The 20,323-nt window shown below is 31.8% G+C and overlaps 10 non-coding genes across 10 annotated transcripts; all 10 read right to left on the bottom strand.

Moving 5' to 3' along the window:
• Positions 1 to 906: 906 nt before the first annotated feature.
• Positions 907 to 978, bottom strand: TRNAW-CCA (transfer RNA tryptophan (anticodon CCA)). The gene has a single exon. It is a non-coding gene; the product is annotated as a tRNA-Trp (tRNA).
• A 1,778-nt stretch (positions 979 to 2,756) lies between these two features.
• TRNAW-CCA (transfer RNA tryptophan (anticodon CCA)) lies at positions 2,757 to 2,828 on the bottom strand. The gene has a single exon. It is a non-coding gene; the product is annotated as a tRNA-Trp (tRNA).
• A 1,754-nt stretch (positions 2,829 to 4,582) lies between these two features.
• On the bottom strand, positions 4,583 to 4,654 carry TRNAW-CCA (transfer RNA tryptophan (anticodon CCA)). The gene has a single exon. It is a non-coding gene; the product is annotated as a tRNA-Trp (tRNA).
• A 1,149-nt stretch (positions 4,655 to 5,803) lies between these two features.
• TRNAW-CCA (transfer RNA tryptophan (anticodon CCA)) lies at positions 5,804 to 5,875 on the bottom strand. Its single transcript has one exon. It is a non-coding gene; the product is annotated as a tRNA-Trp (tRNA).
• A 1,161-nt stretch (positions 5,876 to 7,036) lies between these two features.
• On the bottom strand, positions 7,037 to 7,108 carry TRNAW-CCA (transfer RNA tryptophan (anticodon CCA)). The gene has a single exon. It is a non-coding gene; the product is annotated as a tRNA-Trp (tRNA).
• A 1,754-nt stretch (positions 7,109 to 8,862) lies between these two features.
• TRNAW-CCA (transfer RNA tryptophan (anticodon CCA)) lies at positions 8,863 to 8,934 on the bottom strand. Its single transcript has one exon. It is a non-coding gene; the product is annotated as a tRNA-Trp (tRNA).
• Positions 8,935 to 10,083: 1,149 nt separating this feature from the next.
• On the bottom strand, positions 10,084 to 10,155 carry TRNAW-CCA (transfer RNA tryptophan (anticodon CCA)). Its single transcript has one exon. It is a non-coding gene; the product is annotated as a tRNA-Trp (tRNA).
• Positions 10,156 to 13,120: 2,965 nt separating this feature from the next.
• On the bottom strand, positions 13,121 to 13,192 carry TRNAW-CCA (transfer RNA tryptophan (anticodon CCA)). Its single transcript has one exon. It is a non-coding gene; the product is annotated as a tRNA-Trp (tRNA).
• Positions 13,193 to 16,398: 3,206 nt separating this feature from the next.
• On the bottom strand, positions 16,399 to 16,470 carry TRNAW-CCA (transfer RNA tryptophan (anticodon CCA)). The gene has a single exon. It is a non-coding gene; the product is annotated as a tRNA-Trp (tRNA).
• A 2,360-nt stretch (positions 16,471 to 18,830) lies between these two features.
• On the bottom strand, positions 18,831 to 18,902 carry TRNAW-CCA (transfer RNA tryptophan (anticodon CCA)). Its single transcript has one exon. It is a non-coding gene; the product is annotated as a tRNA-Trp (tRNA).
• Between the last annotated feature and the right edge of the window lie 1,421 nt (positions 18,903 to 20,323).

Raw genomic sequence — 20,323 nt, 5'->3', positions numbered from 1 at the left:
AGACAAGTGACGGCAGTGATCCATAAATGATCCAGAAAAGCTAATTGCTTTAAAATGTATTGTTACATTACAGGCATTTAGAGTTGGCCTTCAAGTAAAGTTTAATCTAAACTGGATATTTTTAGTATTATAATTATGAGAAATGATAAGAAGGTGAGATATTTAATGACTATATGCTAGTGATATAGGTATCAGTTTGAGCTATAATCACATTATTGAAAGTAGACAACAATCTTGGTATTTATTTTCTTGTATAGTATTTTTGGGCAGAAAAGAGCATTTTATCTTCAAAATGATAACTGACCCCGACGTGATTTGAACACGCAACCTTCTAATATTGAGTGAGATGCGCTACCGTTGCCTCTTATTATAACTGATTTGGTAGATTCTCTGGTGGTTTATATTACAAATAGTTCATATGCTTATACTAAACCTTGAATTAGGTAGTTGTCAAGCAAACAAGCCTACTTCCTTGGTAACAAAACAAAAAGATATGTCTGGTGGTTTTTCTTTTACTGTAGAATTTTTGTGCATCACAGTATAGGTCATTTGAATGGAAAAAGTCATCCAAAAAATCTAATTGGTACTAATTGTATTGTTAAAAATGACAAGTGATGGTAGTGATCCAAAATTGATCCAGAAAAGCTAATTGCTTTTAAATATATTGTTACATTACAGACATTTAGAGTTGGCCTTCAAGTAAAGTTTAATCTAAACTGGATATTTTTAGTATTATAATTATGAGAACTGATAAGACGGTGAGATATTTAATGACCCTATGCTAGTGATAAAGGTATTAGTTTGAGCTATAATCACATTATTGAAAGTAGACAACAATCAAGGTATTTAGTTTCTTGTATAGAATTTTTTTGGCAGAAGAGAGCATTTTATCTTCAAAATGATAACTGACCCCGACGTGATTTGAACACGCAACCTTCTGATCTGGAGTCAGACGCGCTACCGTTGCGCCTCAAGGTTTCTTGTTAAAACCAATTCAGTAGATTTTTCTGGTGGGTTATATTGCAAATAGATCATCTGCTTATACTAAACCTTGAATTAGGTAGTTATCAAGCAAACAAGTCTATATCTTTGGTAACAAAACAAAAAGATATGTCTGGTGGTTTTTCCTTTTGTTTAGAATTTTTTTGCTTCACAGTATAGGTCATTTGAATGGAAAAAGTCATCCATAAAATCAAATTGGTACTAAATGTATTGTTAAAATAGACAAGTGATGGTAGTGATCCAAAATTGATCCAGAAAAGATCATTGCTTTTAAATGTATTGTTACATTACAGACATTTAGAGTTGGCCTTCAAGTAACGTATTCTCTAAACTGGATATTTTTTGCATAATAATTATGAGAACTGATAAGAATGTGAGTTATTTAATGACTATGTGCTAGTGATATAGGTATCAGTTTGAGGTATAATCACATTATTGAAAGTAGACAACAATCAAGGTATTTAGTTTCTTGTATAGAATTTTTTTGGCAGAAGAGAGCATTTTATCTTCAAAATGATAACTGACCCCGACGTGATTTGAACACGCAACCTTCTGATCTGGAGTCAGACACGCTACCGTTGCGCCTCAAGGTTTCTTGTTAAAACCAATTCAGTAGATTTTTCTGGTGGGTTATATTGCAAATAGATCATTTGCTTATACTAAACCTTGAATTAGGTAGTTGTCAAGCAAACAAGTCTATATCCTTGGTAACAAAACAAAAAGATATGTCTGGTGGTTTTTCCTTTAGTTTAGAATTTTTTTGCATCACAGTATAGGTCATTTGAATGGAAAAAGTCATCCATAAAATCAAATTGGTACTAAATGTATTGTTAAAATAGACAAGTGATGGTAGTGATCCAAAATTGATCCAGAAAAGATCATTGCTTTTAAATGTATTGTTACATTACAAACATTTAGAGTTGGCCTTCAAGTAACGTATTCTCTAAACTGGATATTTTTTGCATAATAATTATGAGAACTGATAAGAATGTGAGTAATTTAATGACTCTGTGCTAGTGATATAGGTATCAGTTTGAGGTATAATCACATTATTGAAAGTAGACAACAATCAAGGTATTTAGTTTCTTGTATAGAATTTTTTTGGCAGAATAGAGCATTTTATCTTCAAAATGATAACTGACCCCGACGTGATTTGAACACGCAACCTTCTGATCTGGAGTCAGACGCGCTACCGATGCGCCTCAAGGTTTCTTGTTAAAACCAATTCAGTAGATTTTTCTGGTGGGTTATATTGCAAATAGATCATCTGCTTATACTAAACCTTGAATTAGGTAGTTGTCAAGCAAACAAGTCTATATCCTTGGTAACAAAACAAAAAGATATGTCTGGTGGTTTTTCCTTTAGTTTAGAATTTTTTTGCATCACAGTATAGGTCATTTGAATGGAAAAAGTCATCCATAAAATCAAATTGGTACTAAATGTATTGTTAAAATAGACAAGTGATGGTAGTGATCCAAAAATGATCCAGAAAAGATCATTGCTTTTAAATGTATTGTTACATTACAGACATTTAGAGTTGGCCTTCAAGTAACGTATTCTCTAAACTGGATATTTTTTGCATAATAATTATGAGAACTGATAAGAATGTGAGTAATTTAATGACTCTGTGCTAGTGATATAGGTATCAGTTTGAGGTATAATCACATTATTGAAAGTAGATAACAATCTTGGTAATTAGTTTCTAGTATAGTATTTTTGGGCAGAAAAGAGCATTTTATCTTCAAAATGATAACTGACCTCGACATGATTTGAACACGCAACCTTCTGATCTGGAGTCAGACGCGCTACCGTTGCGCCACGAGGTCTCTTGTTAAAACTGATTCAGTAGATTTTTCTGGTGGGTTATATTGTAAATAGATCATCTGCTTATACTAAACCTTGAATTAGGTAGTTGTCAAGCAAACAAGTCTATATCCTTGGTAACAAAACAAAAAGATATGTCTGGTGGTTTTTCCTTTAGTTTAGAATTTTTATGCATCACAGTATAGGTCATTTGAATGGAAAAAGTCATCCATAAAATCAAATTGGTACTAAATGTATTGTTAAAATAGACAAGTGATGGTAGTGATCCAAAATTGATCCAGAAAAGATCATTGCTTTTAAATGTATTGTTACATTACAGACATTTAGAGTTGGCCTTCAAGTAACGTATTCTCTAAACTGGATATTTTTTGCATAATAGTTATGAGAACTGATAAGAATGTGAGTTATTTAATGACTATGTGCTAGTGATATAGGTATCAGTTTGAGGTATAATCACATTATTGAAGTAGATAACAATCTTGGTAATTAGTTTCTAGTATAGTATTTTAGGGCAGAAAAGAACATTTTATCTTCAAAATGATAACTGACCCTGACGAGATTTGAACACGCAACCTTCTAAACTTGAGTCAGATGCGCTACCGTTGCCTCTTATTAAAACTGATTCAGTAGATTTTCTGGTGGTTTATATTACAAAAAGTTCATCTGCTTATACTAAACCTTGAATCAGGTAGTTGTCAAGCAAACAAGCCTACATCCTTGGTAACAAAACAAAAAGATATGTTTTCTGGTTTTTCCTTCAGTGTAGAGTTTTTATGCATCATAGTATAGGTCATGTGACTGGAAAAAGTAATCTTTAAAATATAATTGGTACTAAATGTATTTTTAAAAAAGACAAGTGACGGCAGTGATCCATAATTGATCCAGAAAAGCTAATTGCTTTTAAATGTATTGTTACATTACAGACATTTAGAGTTGGCCTTCAAGTAAAGTTTAATCTAAACTGGATATTTTTAGTATTATAATTATGAGAAATGATAAGAAGGTGAGATATTTAATGACTATATGCTAGTGATATAGGTATCAGTTTGAGCTATAATCACATTATTGAAAGTAGACAACAATCTTGGTATTTATTTTCTTGTAAAGTATTTTTGGGCAGAAAAGAGCATTTTATCTTCAAAATGATAACTGACCCCGACGTGATTTGAACACGCAACCTTCTAATATTGAGTGAGATGCGCTACCGTTGCCTCTTATTATAACTGATTTGGTAGATTCTCTGGTGGTTTATATTACAAATAGTTCATCTGCTTATACTAAACCTTGAATTAGGTAGTTGTCAAGCAAACAAGCCTACATCCTTGGTAACAAAACAAAAAGATATGTCTGGTGGTTTTTCTTTTACTGTAGAATTTTTATGCATCACAGTATAGGTCATTTGAAAGGAAAAAGTCATCCAAAAAATCTAATTGGTACTAAATGTATTGTTAAAAATTACAAGTGATGGTAGTGATCCAAAATTGATCCAGAAAAGCTAATTGCTTTTAAATGTATTGTTACATTACAGACATTTAGAGTTGGCCTTCAAGTAAAGTTTAATCTAAACTGGATATTTTTAGTATTATAATTATGAGAACTGATAAGACAGTGAGATATTTAATGACCCTATGCTAGTGATATAGGTATCAGTTTGAGCTGTAATCACATTATTGAAAATAGACAACAATCATGGTATTTAGTTTCTTGTATAGAATTTTTTTGGCAGAATAGAGAATTTTATCTTCAAAATGATAACTGACCCCGACGTGATTTGAACACGCAACCTTCTGATCTGGAGTCAGACGCGCTACCATTGCGCCATGAGGTCTCTTGTTAAAACCGATTCAGTAGATTTTTCTGGTGGGTTATATTGTAAATAGATCATCTGCTTATACTAAACCTTGAATTAGGTAGTTGTCAAGCAAACAAGTCTAAATCCTTGGTAACAAAACAAAAAGATATGTCTGGTGGTTTTTCCTTTAGTTTAGAATTTTTATGCATCACAGTATAGGTCATTTGAATGGAAAAAGTCATCCATAAAATCAAATTGGTACTAAATGTATTGTTAAAATAGACAAGATATGGTAGTGATCCAAAATTGATCCAGAAAAGATCATTGCTTTTAAATGTATTGTTACATTACAGACATTTAGAGTTGGCCTTCAAGTAACGTATTCTCTAAACTGAATATTTTTTGCATAATAATTATGAGAACTGATAAGAATGTGAGTTATTTAATGACTATGTGCTAGTGATATAGGTATCAGTTTGAGGTATAATCACATTATTGAAGTAGATAACAATCTTGGTAATTAGTTTCTAGTATAGTATTTTTGGGCAGAAAAGAGCATTTTATCTTCAAAGTGATAACTGACCCCGACGTGATTTGAACACGCAACCTTCTAATATTGAGTGAGATGCGCTACTGTTGCCTCTTATTATAACTGATTTGGTAGATTCTCTGGTGGTTTATATTACAAATAATTCATCTGCTTATACTAAACCTTGAATTAGGTAGTTGTCAAGCAAACAAGCCAACATCCTTGGTAACAAAACAAAAAGATATGTCTGGTGCTTTTTCTTTTAGTGTAGAATTTTTATGCATCACAGTATAGGTCATTTGAATGGAAAAAGTCATCCAAAAAATCAAATTGGTACTAAATGTATTGTTAAAAATGACAAGTGATGGTAGTGATCCAAAATTGATCCAGAAAAGCTAATTGCTTTTAAATGTAGTGATACATTACAGACATTTAGAGTTGGCCTTCAAGTAAAGTTTAATTTAAACTGGATATTTTTAGTATTATAATTATGAGAACTGATAAGACGGTGAGATATTTAATGACCCTATGCTAGTGATAAAGGTATCAGTTTGAGCTATAATCACATTATTGAAAGTAGACAACAATCAAGGTATTTAGTTTCTTGTATAGAATTTTTTTGGCACAATAGAGCATTTTTTTTTAAAAACGATAACTGACCCCGACGTGATTTGAACACGCAACCTTCTGATCTGGAGTCAGACGCGCTACCGTTGCGCCTCAAGGTTTCTTGTTAAAACCAATTCAGTAGATTTTTCTGGTGGGTTATATTGCAAATAGATCATTTGCTTATACTAAACCTTGAATTAGGTAGTTGTCAAGCAAACAAGTCTATATCCTTGGTAACAAAACAAAAAGATATGTCTGGTGGTTTTTCCTTTAGTTTAGAATTTTTTTGCATCACAGTATAGGTCATTTGAATGGAAAAAGTCATCCATAAAATCAAATTGGTACTAAATGTATTGTTAAAATAGACAAGTGATGGTAGTGATCCAAAATTGATCCAGAAAAGATCATTGCTTTTAAATGTATTGTTACATTACAAACATTTAGAGTTGGCCTTCAAGTAACGTATTCTCTAAACTGGATATTTTTTGCATAATAATTATGAGAACTGATAAGAATGTGAGTAATTTAATGACTCTGTGCTAGTGATATAGGTATCAGTTTGAGGTATAATCACATTATTGAAAGTAGACAACAATCAAGGTATTTAGTTTCTTGTATAGAATTTTTTTGGCAGAATAGAGCGTTTTATCTTCAAAATGATAACTGACCCCGACGTGATTTGAACACGCAATCTTCTGATCTGGAGTCAGACGCGCTACCGATGCGCCTCAAGGTTTCTTGTTAAAACCAATTAAGTAGATTTTTCTGGTGGGTTATATTGCAAATAGATCATCTGCTTATACTAAACCTTGAATTAGGTAGTTGTCAAGCATACAAGTCTATATCCTTGGTAACAAAACAAAAAGATATGTCTGGTGGTTTTTCCTTTAGTTTAGAATTTTTTTGCATCACAGTATAGGTCATTTGAATGGAAAAAGTCATCCATAAAATCAAATTGGTACTAAATGTATTGTTAAAATAGACAAGTGATGGTAGTGATCCAAAATTGATCCAGAAAAGATCATTGCTTTTAAATGTATTGTTACATTACAGACATTTAGAGTTGGCCTTCAAGTAACGTATTCTCTAAACTGGATATTTTTTGCATAATAATTATGAGAACTGATAAGAATGTGAGTAATTTAATGACTCTGTGCTAGTGATATAGGTATCAGTTTGAGGTATAATCACATTATTGAAAGTAGATAACAATCTTGGTAATTAGTTTCTAGTATAGTATTTTTGGGCAGAAAAGAGCATTTTATCTTCAAAATGATAACTGACCTCGACATGATTTGAACACGCAACCTTCTGATCTGGAGTCAGACGCGCTACCGTTGCGCCACGAGGTCTCTTGTTAAAACTGATTCAGTAGATTTTTCTGGTGGGTTATATTGTAAATAGATCATCTGCTTATACTAAACCTTGAATTAGGTAGTTGTCAAGCAAACAAGTCTATATCCTTGGTAACAAAACAAAAAGATATGTCTGGTGGTTTTTCCTTTAGTTTAGAATTTTTATGCATCACAGTATAGGTCATTTGAATGGAAAAAGTCATCCATAAAATCAAATTGGTACTAAATGTATTGTTAAAATAGACAAGTGATGGTAGTGATCCAAAATTGATCCAGAAAAGATCATTGCTTTTAAATGTATTGTTACATTACAGACATTTAGAGTTGGCCTTCAAGTAATGTATTCTCTAAACTGGATATTTTTTGCATAATAGTTATGAGAACTGATAAGAATGTGAGTTATTTAATGACTATGTGCTAGTGATATAGGTATCAGTTTGAGGTATAATCACATTATTGAAGTAGATAACAATCTTGGTAATTATTTTCTAGTATAGTATTTTAGGGCAGAAAAGAACATTTTATCTTCAAAATGATAACTGACCCTGACGAGATTTGAACACGCAACCTTCTAAACTTGAGTCAGATGCGCTACCGTTGCCTCTTATTAAAACTGATTCAGTAGATTTTCTGGTGGTTTATATTACAAAAAGTTCATCTGCTTATACTAAACCTTGAATCAGGTAGTTGTCAAGCAAACAAGCCTACATCCTTGGTAACAAAACAAAAAGATATGTTTTCTGGTTTTTCCTTCAGTGTAGAGTTTTTATGCATCATAGTATAGGTCATGTGACTGGAAAAAGTAATCTTTAAAATATAATTGGTACTAAATGTATTTTTAAAAAAGACAAGTGACGGCAGTGATCCATAATTGATCCAGAAAAGCTAATTGCTTTTAAATGTATTGTTACATTACAGACATTTAGAGTTGGCCTTCAAGTAAAGTTTAATCTAAACTGGATATTTTTAGTATTATAATTATGAGAAATGATAAGAAGGTGAGATATTTAATGACTATATGCTAGTGATATAGGTATCAGTTTGAGCTATAATCACATTATTGAAAGTAGACAACAATCTTGGTATTTATTTTCTTGTAAAGTATTTTTGGGCAGAAAAGAGCATTTTATCTTCAAAATGATAACTGACCCCGACGTGATTTGAACACGCAACCTTCTAATATTGAGTGAGATGCGCTACCGTTGCCTCTTATTATAACTGATTTGGTAGATTCTCTGGTGGTTTATATTACAAATAGTTCATCTGCTTATACTAAACCTTGAAATAGGTAGTTGTCAAGCAAACAAGCCTACATCCTTGGTAACAAAACAAAAAGATATGTCTGGTGGTTTTTCTTTTACTGTAGAATTTTTATGCATCACAGTATAGGTCATTTGAAAGGAAAAAGTCATCCAAAAAATCTAATTGGTACTAAATGTATTGTTAAAAATTACAAGTGATGGTAGTGATCCAAAATTGATCCAGAAAAGCTAATTGCTTTTAAATGTATTGTTACATTACAGACATTTAGAGTTGGCCTTCAAGTAAAGTTTAATCTAAACTGGATATTTTTAGTATTATAATTATGAGAACTGATAAGACGGTGAGATATTTAATGACCCTATGCTAGTGATATAGGTATCAGTTTGAGCTGTAATCACATTATTGAAAATAGACAACAATCATGGTATTTAGTTTCTTGTATAGAATTTTTTTGGCAGAATAGAGCATTTTATCTTCAAAATGATAACTGACCCCGACGTGATTTGAACACGCAACCTTCTGATCTGGAGTCAGACGCGCTACCATTGTGCCATGAGGTCTCTTGTTAAAACCGATTCAGTAGATTTTTCTGGTGGGTTATATTGTAAATAGATCATCTGCTTATACTAAACCTTGAATTAGGTAGTTGTCAAGCAAACAAGTCTAAATCCTTGGTAACAAAACAAAAAGATATGTCTGGTGGTTTTTCCTTTAGTTTAGAATTTTTATGCATCACAGTATAGGTCATTTGAATGGAAAAAGTCATCCATAAAATCAAATTGGTACTAAATGTATTGTTAAAATAGACAAGTGATGGTAGTGATCCAAAATTGATCCAGAAAAGATCATTGCTTTTAAATGTATTGTTACATTACAGGCATTTAGAGTTGGCCTTCAAGTAACGTATTCTCTAAACTGAATATTTTTTGCATAATAATTATGAGAACTGATAAGAATGTGAGTTATTTAATGACTATGTGCTAGTGATATAGGTATCAGTTTGAGGTATAATCACATTATTGAAGTAGATAACAATCTTGGTAATTAGTTTCTAGTATAGTATTTTTGGGCAGAAAAGAGCATATTATCTTCAAAATGATAACTGACCCCGACGTGATTTGAACACGCAACTTTCTAATATTGAGTGAGATGCGCTACTGTTGCCTCTTATTATAACTGATTTGGTAGATTCTCTGGTGGTTTATATTACAAATAGTTCATCTGCTTATACTAAACCTTGAATTAGGTAGTTGTCAAGCAAACAAGCCTACATCCTTGGTAACAAAACAAAAAGATATGTCTGGTGGTTTTTCTTTCAGTGTAGAGTTTTTATGCATCATAGTATAGGTCATGTGAATGGAAAAAGTAATCTATAAAATATAATTGGTACTAAATGTATTTTTAAAAAAGACAAGTGACGGCAGTGATCCATAATTGATCCAGAAAAGCTAATTGCTTTCAAATGTATTTTTACATTACAGACATTTAGAGTTGGCCTTCAAGTAAAGATTAATCTAAACTGGATATTTTTAGTATTATAATTAAGAGAAATGATAAGAAGGTGAGGTATTTAATGACTATATGCTAGTGATATAGGTATCAGTTTGAGCTATAATCACATTATTGAAAGTAGACAACAATCTTAGTATTTAGTTTCTTGTATAGTATTTTTTTGGCAGAAAAGAGCACTTTATCTTCAAAATGACAACTGACCCCGACATGATTAGAACATGTAACCTTCTGATCTGGAGTCAGACGCGCTACCGTTGCGCCACGAGGTTTCTTGTTAAAACCAATTCAGTAGATTTTTCTGGTGGGTTATATTGCAAATAGATCATCTGCTTATACTAAACCTTGAATTAGGTAGTTGTCAAGCAAACAAGTCTATATCCTTGGTAACAAAACAAAAAGATATGTCTGGTGGTTTTTCCTTTAGTTTAGAATTTTTTTGCATCACAGTATAGGTCATTTGAATGGAAAAAGTCATCCATAAAATCAAATTGGTACTAAATGTATTGTTAAAATAGACAAGTGATGGTAGTGATCCAAAATTGATCCAGAGAAGCTAATTGCTTTTAAATGTATTGTTACATTACAGACATTTAGAGTTGGCCTTCAAGTAACGTATTCTCTAAACTGGACATTTTTTGCATAATAATTATGAGAACTGATAAGAATGTGAGTAATTTAATGACTCTGTGCTAGTGATATAGGTATCAGTTTGAGGTATAATCACATTATTGAAAGTAGATAACAATCTTGGTAATTAGTTTCTAGTATAGTATTTTTGGGCAGAAAAGAGCATTTTATCTTCAAAATGATAACTGACCCCGACGAGATTTGAACACGCAACCTTCTTATCTTGAGTGAGATGCGCTACCGTTGCCTCTTATTAAAACTGATTCGGTAGATTCTCTGGTGGTTTATATTACAAATATTTCATCTGCTTATACTAAACCTTGAATTAGGTAGTTGTCAAGCAAACAAGTCTACATCCTTGGTAACAAAACAAAAAGATATGTCTGGTGGTTTTTCCTTTAGTTTAGAATTTTTTTGCATCACAGTATAGGTCATTTGAATGGAAAAAGTCATCCATAAAATCAAATTGGTACTAAATGTATTGTTAAAATAGACAAGTGATGGTAGTGATCCAAAATTGATCCAGAAAAGCTAATTGCTTTTAAATGTATTGTTACATTACAGACATTTAGAGTTGGCCTTCAAGTAACGTATTCTCTAAACTGGATATTTTTTGCATAATAATTATGAGAACTGATAAGAATGTGAGTAATTTAATGACTCTGTGCTAGTGATATAGGTATCAGTTTGAGGTATAATCACATTATTGAAAGTAGATAACAATCTTGGTAATTAGTTTCTAGTATAGTATTTTTGGGCAGAAAAGAGCATTTTATCTTCAAAATGATAACTGACCCCGACGAGATTTGAACACGCAACCTTCTTATCTTGAGTGAGATGCGCTACCGTTGCCTCTTATTAAAACTGATTCGGTAGATTCTCTGGTGGTTTATATTACAAATAGTTCATCTGCTTATACTAAACCTTGAATTAGGTAGTTGTCAAGCAAACAAGTCTACATCCTTGGTAACAAAACAAAAAGATATGTCTGGTGGTTTTTCCTTTAGTGTAGAATTTTTATGCCTCACAGTATAGGTCATTTGAATGGAAAAAGTCATCCATAAAATCAATTTGGTACTAAATGTATTGTTAAAATAGACAAGTGATGGTAGTGATCCAAAATTGATCCAGAAAAGCTAATTGCTTTTAAATGTATTGTTACATTACAGACATTTAGAGTTGGCCTTCAAGTAACGTATTCTCTAAACTGGATTTTTTTTGTATAGTAATTATGAGAAATGATAAGAATGTAAGTTATTTAATGACTATGTGCTAGTGATATAGGTATCAGTTTGAGGTATAATCACATTATTGAAAGTAGATAACAATCTTGGTAATTAGTTTCTAGTATAGCATTTTTGGGCAGAATAGAGCATTTTATCTTCAAAATGATAACTGACCCTGATGTGATTTGAACACACAACCTTCTAAACTTGAGTCAGATGCGCTACCGTTGCCTCTTATTAAAACTGATTCAGTAGATTTTCTGGTGGTTTATATTACAAAAAGTTCATCTGCTTATACTAAACCTTGAATAAGGTAGTTGTCAAGCAAACAAGCCTACATCCTTGGTAACAAAACAAAAAGATATGTTTTCTGGTTTTTCCTTCAGTCTAGAGTTTTTATGCATCATAGTATAGGTCATGTGACTGGAAAAAGTAATCTTTAAAATATAATTGGTACTAAATGTATTTTTAAAAAAGACAAGTGACGGCAGTGATCCATAATTGATCCAGAAAAGCTAATTGCTTTTAAATGTATTGTTACATTACAGACATTTAGAGTTGGCCTTCAAGTAAAGTTTAATCTAAACTGGATATTTTTAGTATTATAATTATGAGAAATGATAAGAAGGTGAGATATTTAATGACTATATGCTAGTGATATAGGTATCAGTTTGAGCTATAATCACATTATTGAAAGTAGACAACAATCTTGGTATTTATTTTCTTGTATAGTATTTTTGGGCAGAAAAGAGCATTTTATCTTCAAAATGATAACAGACCCCGACGTGATTTGAACACGCAACCTTCTAATATTGAGTGAGATGCGCTACCATTGCCTCTTATTATAACTGATTTGGTAGATTCTCTGGTGGTTTATATTACAACTAGTTCATCTGCTTATTCTAAACCTTGAATTAGGTAGTTGTCAAGCAAACAAGCCTACATCCTTGGTAACAAAACAAAAAGATATGTCTGGTGGTTTTTCTTTTAGTGTAGAGTTTTTATGCATCACAGTATAGGTCATTTGAATGGAAAAAGTCATCCAAAATATCAAATTGGTACTAAATGTATTGTTAAAAATGAGAAGTGATGGTAGTGATCCAAAATTGATCCAGAAAAGATCATTGCTTTTAAATATATTGTTACATTACAGACATTTAGAGTTGGCCTTCAAGTAAAGTTTAATCTAAACTGGATATTTTTAGTATTATAATTATGAGAACTGATAAGAAAGTGAGATATTTAATGACCCTATGCTAGTGATATAGGTATCAGTTTGAGATATAATCACATTATTGAAAGTAGACAACAATCATGGTATTTAGTTTCTTGTATAGAATTTTTTTGGCTAAACAGAGCATTTTATCTTCAAAATGATAACTGACCTCAACGTGATTTGAACACGTAACCTTCTGATCTGGAGTCAGACGCGCTACCGTTGCCCCACGAGGTCTCTTGTTAAAACCGATTCAGTAGATTTTTCTGGTGGGTTATATTGTAAATAGATCATCTGCTTATACTAAACCTTGAATTAGGTAGTTGTCAAGCAAACAAGTCTATATGCTTGGTAACAAAACAAAAAGATATGTCTGGTGGTTTTTCCTTTAGTTTAGAATTTTTATGCATCACAGTATAGGTCATTTGAATGGAAAAAGTCATCCATAAAATCAAATTGGTACTAAATGTATTGTTAAAATAGACAACTGATGGTAGTGATCCAAAATTGATCCAGAAAAGATCATTGCTTTTAAATGTACTGTTACATTACAGAATTTTAGAGTTGGCCTTCAAGTAACGTATTCTCTAAACTGGATATTTTTTGCATAATAGTTATGAGAACTGATAAGAATGTGAGTTATTTAATGACTATGTGCTAGTGATATAGGTATCAGTTTGAGGTATAATCACATTATTGAAGTAGATAACAATCTTGGTAATTAGTTTCTAGTATAGTATTTTAGGGCAGAAAAGAGCATTTTATCTTCAAAATGATAACTGACCCCGACGAGATTTGAACACGCAACCTTCTTATCTTGAGTGAGATGCGCTACCGTTGCCTCTTATTAAAACGGATTCGGTAGATTCTCTGGTGGTTTATATTACAAATAGTTCATCTGCTTATACTAAACCTTGAATTAGGTAGTTGTCAAGCAAACAAGCCTACATCCTTGGTAACAAAACAAAAAGATATGTCTGGTGGTTTTTCCTTTAGTGTAGAATTTTTATGCCTCACAGTATAGGTCATTTGAATGGAAAAAGTCATCCATAAAATCAAATTGGTACTAAATGTATTGGTAAAATAGACAAGTGATGGTAGTGATCCAAAATTGATCCAGAAAAGCTAATTGCTTTTAAATGTATTGTTACATTACAGACATTTAGAGTTGGCCTTCAAGTAACGTATTCTCTAAACTGGATATTTTTTGTATAATAATTATGAGAAATGATAAGAATGTAAGTTATTTAATGACTATGTGCTAGTGATATAGGTATCAGTTTGAGGTATAATCACATTATTCAAAGTAGATAACAATCTTGGTAATTAGTTTCTAGTATAGCATTTTTGGGCAGAATAGAGCATTTTATCTTCAAAATGATAACTGACCCTGATGTGATTTGAACACACAACCTTCTAAACTTGAGTCAGATGCGCTACCGTTGCCTCTTATTAAAACTGATTCAGTAGATTTTCTGGTGGTTTATATTACAAAAAGTTCATCTGCTTATACTAAACCTTGAATCAGGTAGTTGTCAAGCAAACAAGCCTACATCCTTGGTAACAAAACAAAAAGATATGTTTTCTGTTTTTTCCTTCAGTGTAGAATTTTTATGCATCATAGTATAGGTCATGTGACTGGAAAAAGTAATCTTTAAAATATAATTGGTACTAAATGTATTTTTAAAAAAAGACAAGTGACGGCAGTGATCCATAATTGATCCAGAAAAGCTAATTGCTTTTAAATGTATTGTTACATTACAGACATTTAGAGTTGGCCTTCAAGTAAAGTTTAATCTAAACTGGATATTTTTAGTATTATAATTATGAGAAATGATAAGAAGGTGAGATATTTAATGACTATATGCTAGTGATATAGGTATCAGTTTGAGCTATAATCACATTATTGAAAGTAGACAACAATCTTGGTATTTATTTTCTTGTATAGTATTTTTGGGAAGAAAAGAGCATTTTATCTTCAAAATGATAACTGACCCCGACGTGATTTGAACACGCAACCTTCTAATATTGAGTGAGATGCGCTACCGTTGCCTCTTATTACAGACATACATTACAGACATTTAGAGTTGGCCTTCAAGTAAACTTTAATCTAAACTGGATATTTTTAGTATTATAATTATGAGAACTGATAAGACGGTGAGATATTTAATGACCCTATGCTAGTGATATAGGTATCAGTTTGAGGTATAATCACATTATTGAAGCAGATAACAATCTTGGTAATTAGTTTCTAGTATCTGGAGTCAGACGCGCTACCGTTGCGCCATGAGGTCTCTTGTTAAAACCGATTCAGTAGATTTTTCTGGTGGGTTATATTGTAAATAGATCATCTGCTTATACTAAACCTTGAATTAGGTAGTTGTCAAGCAAACAAGTCTAAATCCTTGTTAACAAAACAATAAGATATGTCTGGTGGTTTTTCCTTTAGTTTAGAATTTTTATGCATCACAGTATAGGTCATTTGAATGGAAAAAGTCATCCATAAAATCAAATTGGTACTAAATGTATTGTTAAAATAGACAAGTGATGGTAGTGATCCAAAATTGATCCAGAAAAGATCATTGCTTTTAAATGTATTGTTACATTACAGACATTTAGAGTTGGCCTTCAAGTAACGTATTCTCTAAACTGAATATTTTTTGCATAATAATTATGAGAACTGATAAGAATGTGAGTTATTTAATGACTATGTGCTAGTGATATAGGTATCAGTTTGAGGTATAATCACATTATTGAAGTAGATAACAATCTTGGTAATTAGTTTCTAGTATAGTATTTTTGGGCAGAAAAGAGCATTTTATCTTCAAAATGATAACTGACCCCGACGTGATTTGAACACGCAACCTTCTAATATTGAGTGAGATGCGCTACTGTTGCCTCTTATTATAACTGATTTGGTAGATTCTCTGGTGGTTTATATTACAAATAGTTCATCTGCTTATACTAAACCTTGAATTAGGTAGTTGTCAAGCAAACAAGCCTACATCCTTGGTAACAAAACAAAAAGATATGTCTGGTGGTTTTTCTTTTAGTGTAGAATTTTTATGCATCACAGTATAGGTCATTTGAATGGAAAAAGTCATCCAAAAAATCAAATTGGTACTAAATGTATTGTTAAAAATGACAAGTGATGGTAGTGATCCAAAATTGATCCAGAAAAGCTAATTGCTTTTAAATGTATTGTTACATTACAGACATTTAGAGTTGGCCTTCAAGTAAAGTTTAATTTAAACTGGATATTTTTAGTATTATAATTATGAGAACTGATAAGACGGTGAGATATTTAATGACCCTATGCTAGTGATAAAGGTATCAGTTTGAGCTATAATCACATTATTGAAAGTAGACAACAATCAAGGTATTTAGTTTCTTGTATAGAATTTTTTTGGCAGAATAGAGCATTTTATCTTCAAAATGATAACTGACCCCGACGTGATTTGAACACGCAACCTTCTGATCTGGAGTCAGACGCGCTACCGTTGCGCCTCAAGGTTTCTTGTTAAAACCAATTCAGTAGATTTTTCTGGTGGGTTATATTGCAAATAGATCATCTGCTTATACTAAACCTTGAATTAGGTAGTTGTCAAGCAAACAAGTCTATATCCTTGGTAACAAAACAAAAAGATATGTCTGGTGGTTTTTCCTTTAGTTTAGAATTTTTTTGCATCACAGTATAGGTCATTTGAATGGAAAAAGTCATCCATAAAATCAAATTGGTACTAAATGTATTGTTAAAATAGACAAGTGATGGTAGTGATCCAAAATTGATCCAGAGAAGCTAATTGCTTTTAAATGTATTGTTACATTACAGACATTTAGAGTTGGCCTTCAAGTAACGTATTCTCTAAACTGGACATTTTTTGCATAATAATTATGAGAACTGATAAGAATGTGAGTAATTTAATGACTCTGTGCTAGTGATATAGGTATCAGTTTGAGGTATAATCACATTATTGAAAGTAGATAACAATCTTGGTAATTAGTTTCTAGTATAGTATTTTTGGGCAGAAAAGAGCATTTTATCTTCAAAATGATAACTGACCCCGACGAGATTTGAACACGCAACCTTCTTATCTTGAGTGAGATGCGCTACCGTTGCCTCTTATTAAAACTGATTCGGTAGATTCTCTGGTGGTTTATATTACAAATATTTCATCTGCTTATACTAAACCTTGAATTAGGTAGTTGTCAAGCAAACAAGTCTACATCCTTGGTAACAAAACAAAAAGATATGTCTGGTGGTTTTTCCTTTAGTTTAGAATTTTTTTGCATCACAGTATAGGTCATTTGAATGGAAAAAGTCATCCATAAAATCAAATTGGTACTAAATGTATTGTTAAAATAGACAAGTGATGGTAGTGATCCAAAATTGATCCAGAAAAGCTAATTGCTTTTAAATGTATTGTTACATTACAGACATTTAGAGTTGGCCTTCAAGTAACGTATTCTCTAAACTGGATATTTTTTGCATAATAATTATGAGAACTGATAAGAATGTGAGTAATTTAATGACTCTGTGCTAGTGATATAGGTATCAGTTTGAGGTATAATCACATTATTGAAAGTAGATAACAATCTTGGTAATTAGTTTCTAGTATAGTATTTTTGGGCAGAAAAGAGCATTTTATCTTCAAAATGATAACTGACCCCGACGAGATTTGAACACGCAACCTTCTTATCTTGAGTGAGATGCGCTACCGTTGCCTCTTATTAAAACTGATTCGGTAGATTCTCTGGTGGTTTATATTACAAATAGTTCATCTGCTTATACTAAACCTTGAATTAGGTAGTTGTCAAGCAAACAAGTCTACATCCTTGGTAACAAAACAAAAAGATATGTCTGGTGGTTTTTCCTTTAGTGTAGAATTTTTATGCCTCACAGTATAGGTCATTTGAATGGAAAAAGTCATCCATAAAATCAATTTGGTACTAAATGTATTGTTAAAATAGACAAGTGATGGTAGTGATCCAAAATTGATCCAGAAAAGCTAATTGCTTTTAAATGTATTGTTACATTACAGACATTTAGAGTTGGCCTTCAAGTAACGTATTCTCTAAACTGGATTTTTTTTGTATAATAATTATGAGAAATGATAAGAATGTAAGTTATTTAATGACTATGTGCTAGTGATATAGGTATCAGTTTGATGTATAATCACATTATTGAAAGTAGATAACAATCTTGGTAATTAGTTTCTAGTATAGCATTTTTGGGCAGAATAGAGCATTTTATCTTCAAAATGATAACTGACCCTGATGTGATTTGAACACACAACCTTCTAAACTTGAGTCAGATGCACTACCGTTTCCTCTTATTAAAACTGATTCAGTAGATTTTCTGGTGGTTTATATTACAAAAAGTTCATCTGCTTATACTAAACCTTGAATTAGGTAGTTGTCAAGCAAACAAGCCTACATCCTTGGTAACAAAACAAAAAGATATGTTTTCTGGTTTTTCCTTCAGTGTAGAGTTTTTATGCATCATAGTATAGGTCATGTGAATGGAAAAAGTAATCTTTAAAATATAATTGGTACTAAATGTATTTTTAAAAAAGACAAGTGACGGCAGTGATCCATAATTGATCCAGAAAAGCTAATTGCTTTCAAATGTATTTTTACATTACAGACATTTAGAGTTGGCCTTCAAGTAAAGATTAATCTAAACTGGATATTTTTAGTATTATAATTAAGAGAAATGATAAGAAGGTGAGGTATTTAATGACCCTATGCTAGTGATATAGGTATCAGTTTGAGCTATAATCACATTATTGAAAGTAGACAACAATCTTAGTATTTAGTTTCTTGTATAGTATTTTTTTGGCAGAAAAGAGCACTTTATCTTCAAAATGACAACTGACCCCGACATGATTAGAACATGCAACCTTCTGATCTGGAGACAGACGCGCTACCGTTGCGCCACGAGGTCTCTTTTTAAATCCGATTCAGTAGATTTTTCTGGTGGGTTATATTGTAAATAGATCATCTGCTTATACTAAACCTTGAATTAGGTAGTTGTCAAGCAAACAAGCCTACATCCTTGGTAACAAAACAAAAGGATATGTCTGGTGGTTTTTCTTTTAGTGTAGAATTTTTATGCATCACAGTATAGGTCATTTGAATGGAAAAAGTCATCCAAAAAATCAAATTGGTACTAAATGTATTGTTAAAAATGACAAGTGATGGTAGTGATCCAAAATTGATCCAGAAAAGCTAATTGCTTTTAAATGTATTGTTACATTACAGACATTTAGAGTTGGCCTTCAAGTAAAGTTTAATCTAAACTGGATATTATTAGTATTATAATTATGAGAACTGATAAGAAGGTGAGATATTTAATGACCCTATGCTAGTGATATAGGTATCAGTTTGAGCTATAATCACATTATTGAAAGTAGACAACAATCTTAGTATTTAGTTTCTTGTATAGTATTTTTTTGGCAGAAAAGAGCACTTTATCTTCAAAATGACAACTGACCCCGACATGATTAGAACATGCAACCTTCTGATCTGGAGACAGACGCGCTACCGTTGCCCCACGTGGTCTCTTGTTAAAACCGATTCAGTAGATTTTTCTGGTGGGTTATATTGTAAATAGATCATCTGCTTATACTAAACCTTGAATTAGGTAGTTGTCAAGCAAACAAGTCTATATCCTTGGTAACAAAACAAAAAGATATGTCTGGTGGTTTTTCCTTTAGTTTAGAATTTTTATGCATCACAGTATAGGTCATTTGAATGGAAAAAGTCATCCATAAAATCAAATTGGTACTAAATGTATTGTTAAAATAGACAAGTGATGGTAGTGATCCAAAATTGATCCAGAAAAGATCATTGCTTTTAAATGTATTGTTACATTACAGACATTTAGAGTTGGCCTTCAAGTAACGTATTCTCTAAACTGGATATTTTTTGCATAATAATTATGAGAACTGATAAGAATGTGAGTTTTTTAATGACTATGTGCTAGTGATATAGGTATCAGTTTGAGGTATAATCACATTATTGAAGTAGATAACAATCTTGGTAATTAGTTTCTAGTATAGTATTTTAGGGCAGAAAAGAGCATTTTATCTTCAAAATGATAACTGACCCCGACGAGAATTGAACACGCAACCTTCTTATCTTGAGTGAGATGCGCTACCGTTGCCTCTTATTAAAACTGATTCGGTAGATTCTCTGGTGGTTTATATTACAAATAGTTCATCTGCTTATACTAAACCTTGAATTAGGTAGTTGTCAAGCAAACAAGCCTACATCCTTGGTAAAAAAACAAAAAGATATGTCTGGTGGTTTTTCCTTTAGTGTAGAATTTTTATGCCTCACAGTATAGGTCATTTGAATGGAAAA

The sequence above is a fragment of the Taudactylus pleione genome, unplaced genomic scaffold (assembly GCF_031769625.1).
Source record: "Taudactylus pleione unplaced genomic scaffold, aTauple2 ptg000393l, whole genome shotgun sequence".
Classification (NCBI taxonomy): Eukaryota; Metazoa; Chordata; class Amphibia; order Anura; family Myobatrachidae; genus Taudactylus; species Taudactylus pleione.
The sequence above is the reverse complement of the archived record's forward strand: the minus strand, read 5'-3'. Positions and strand labels throughout refer to the sequence as shown.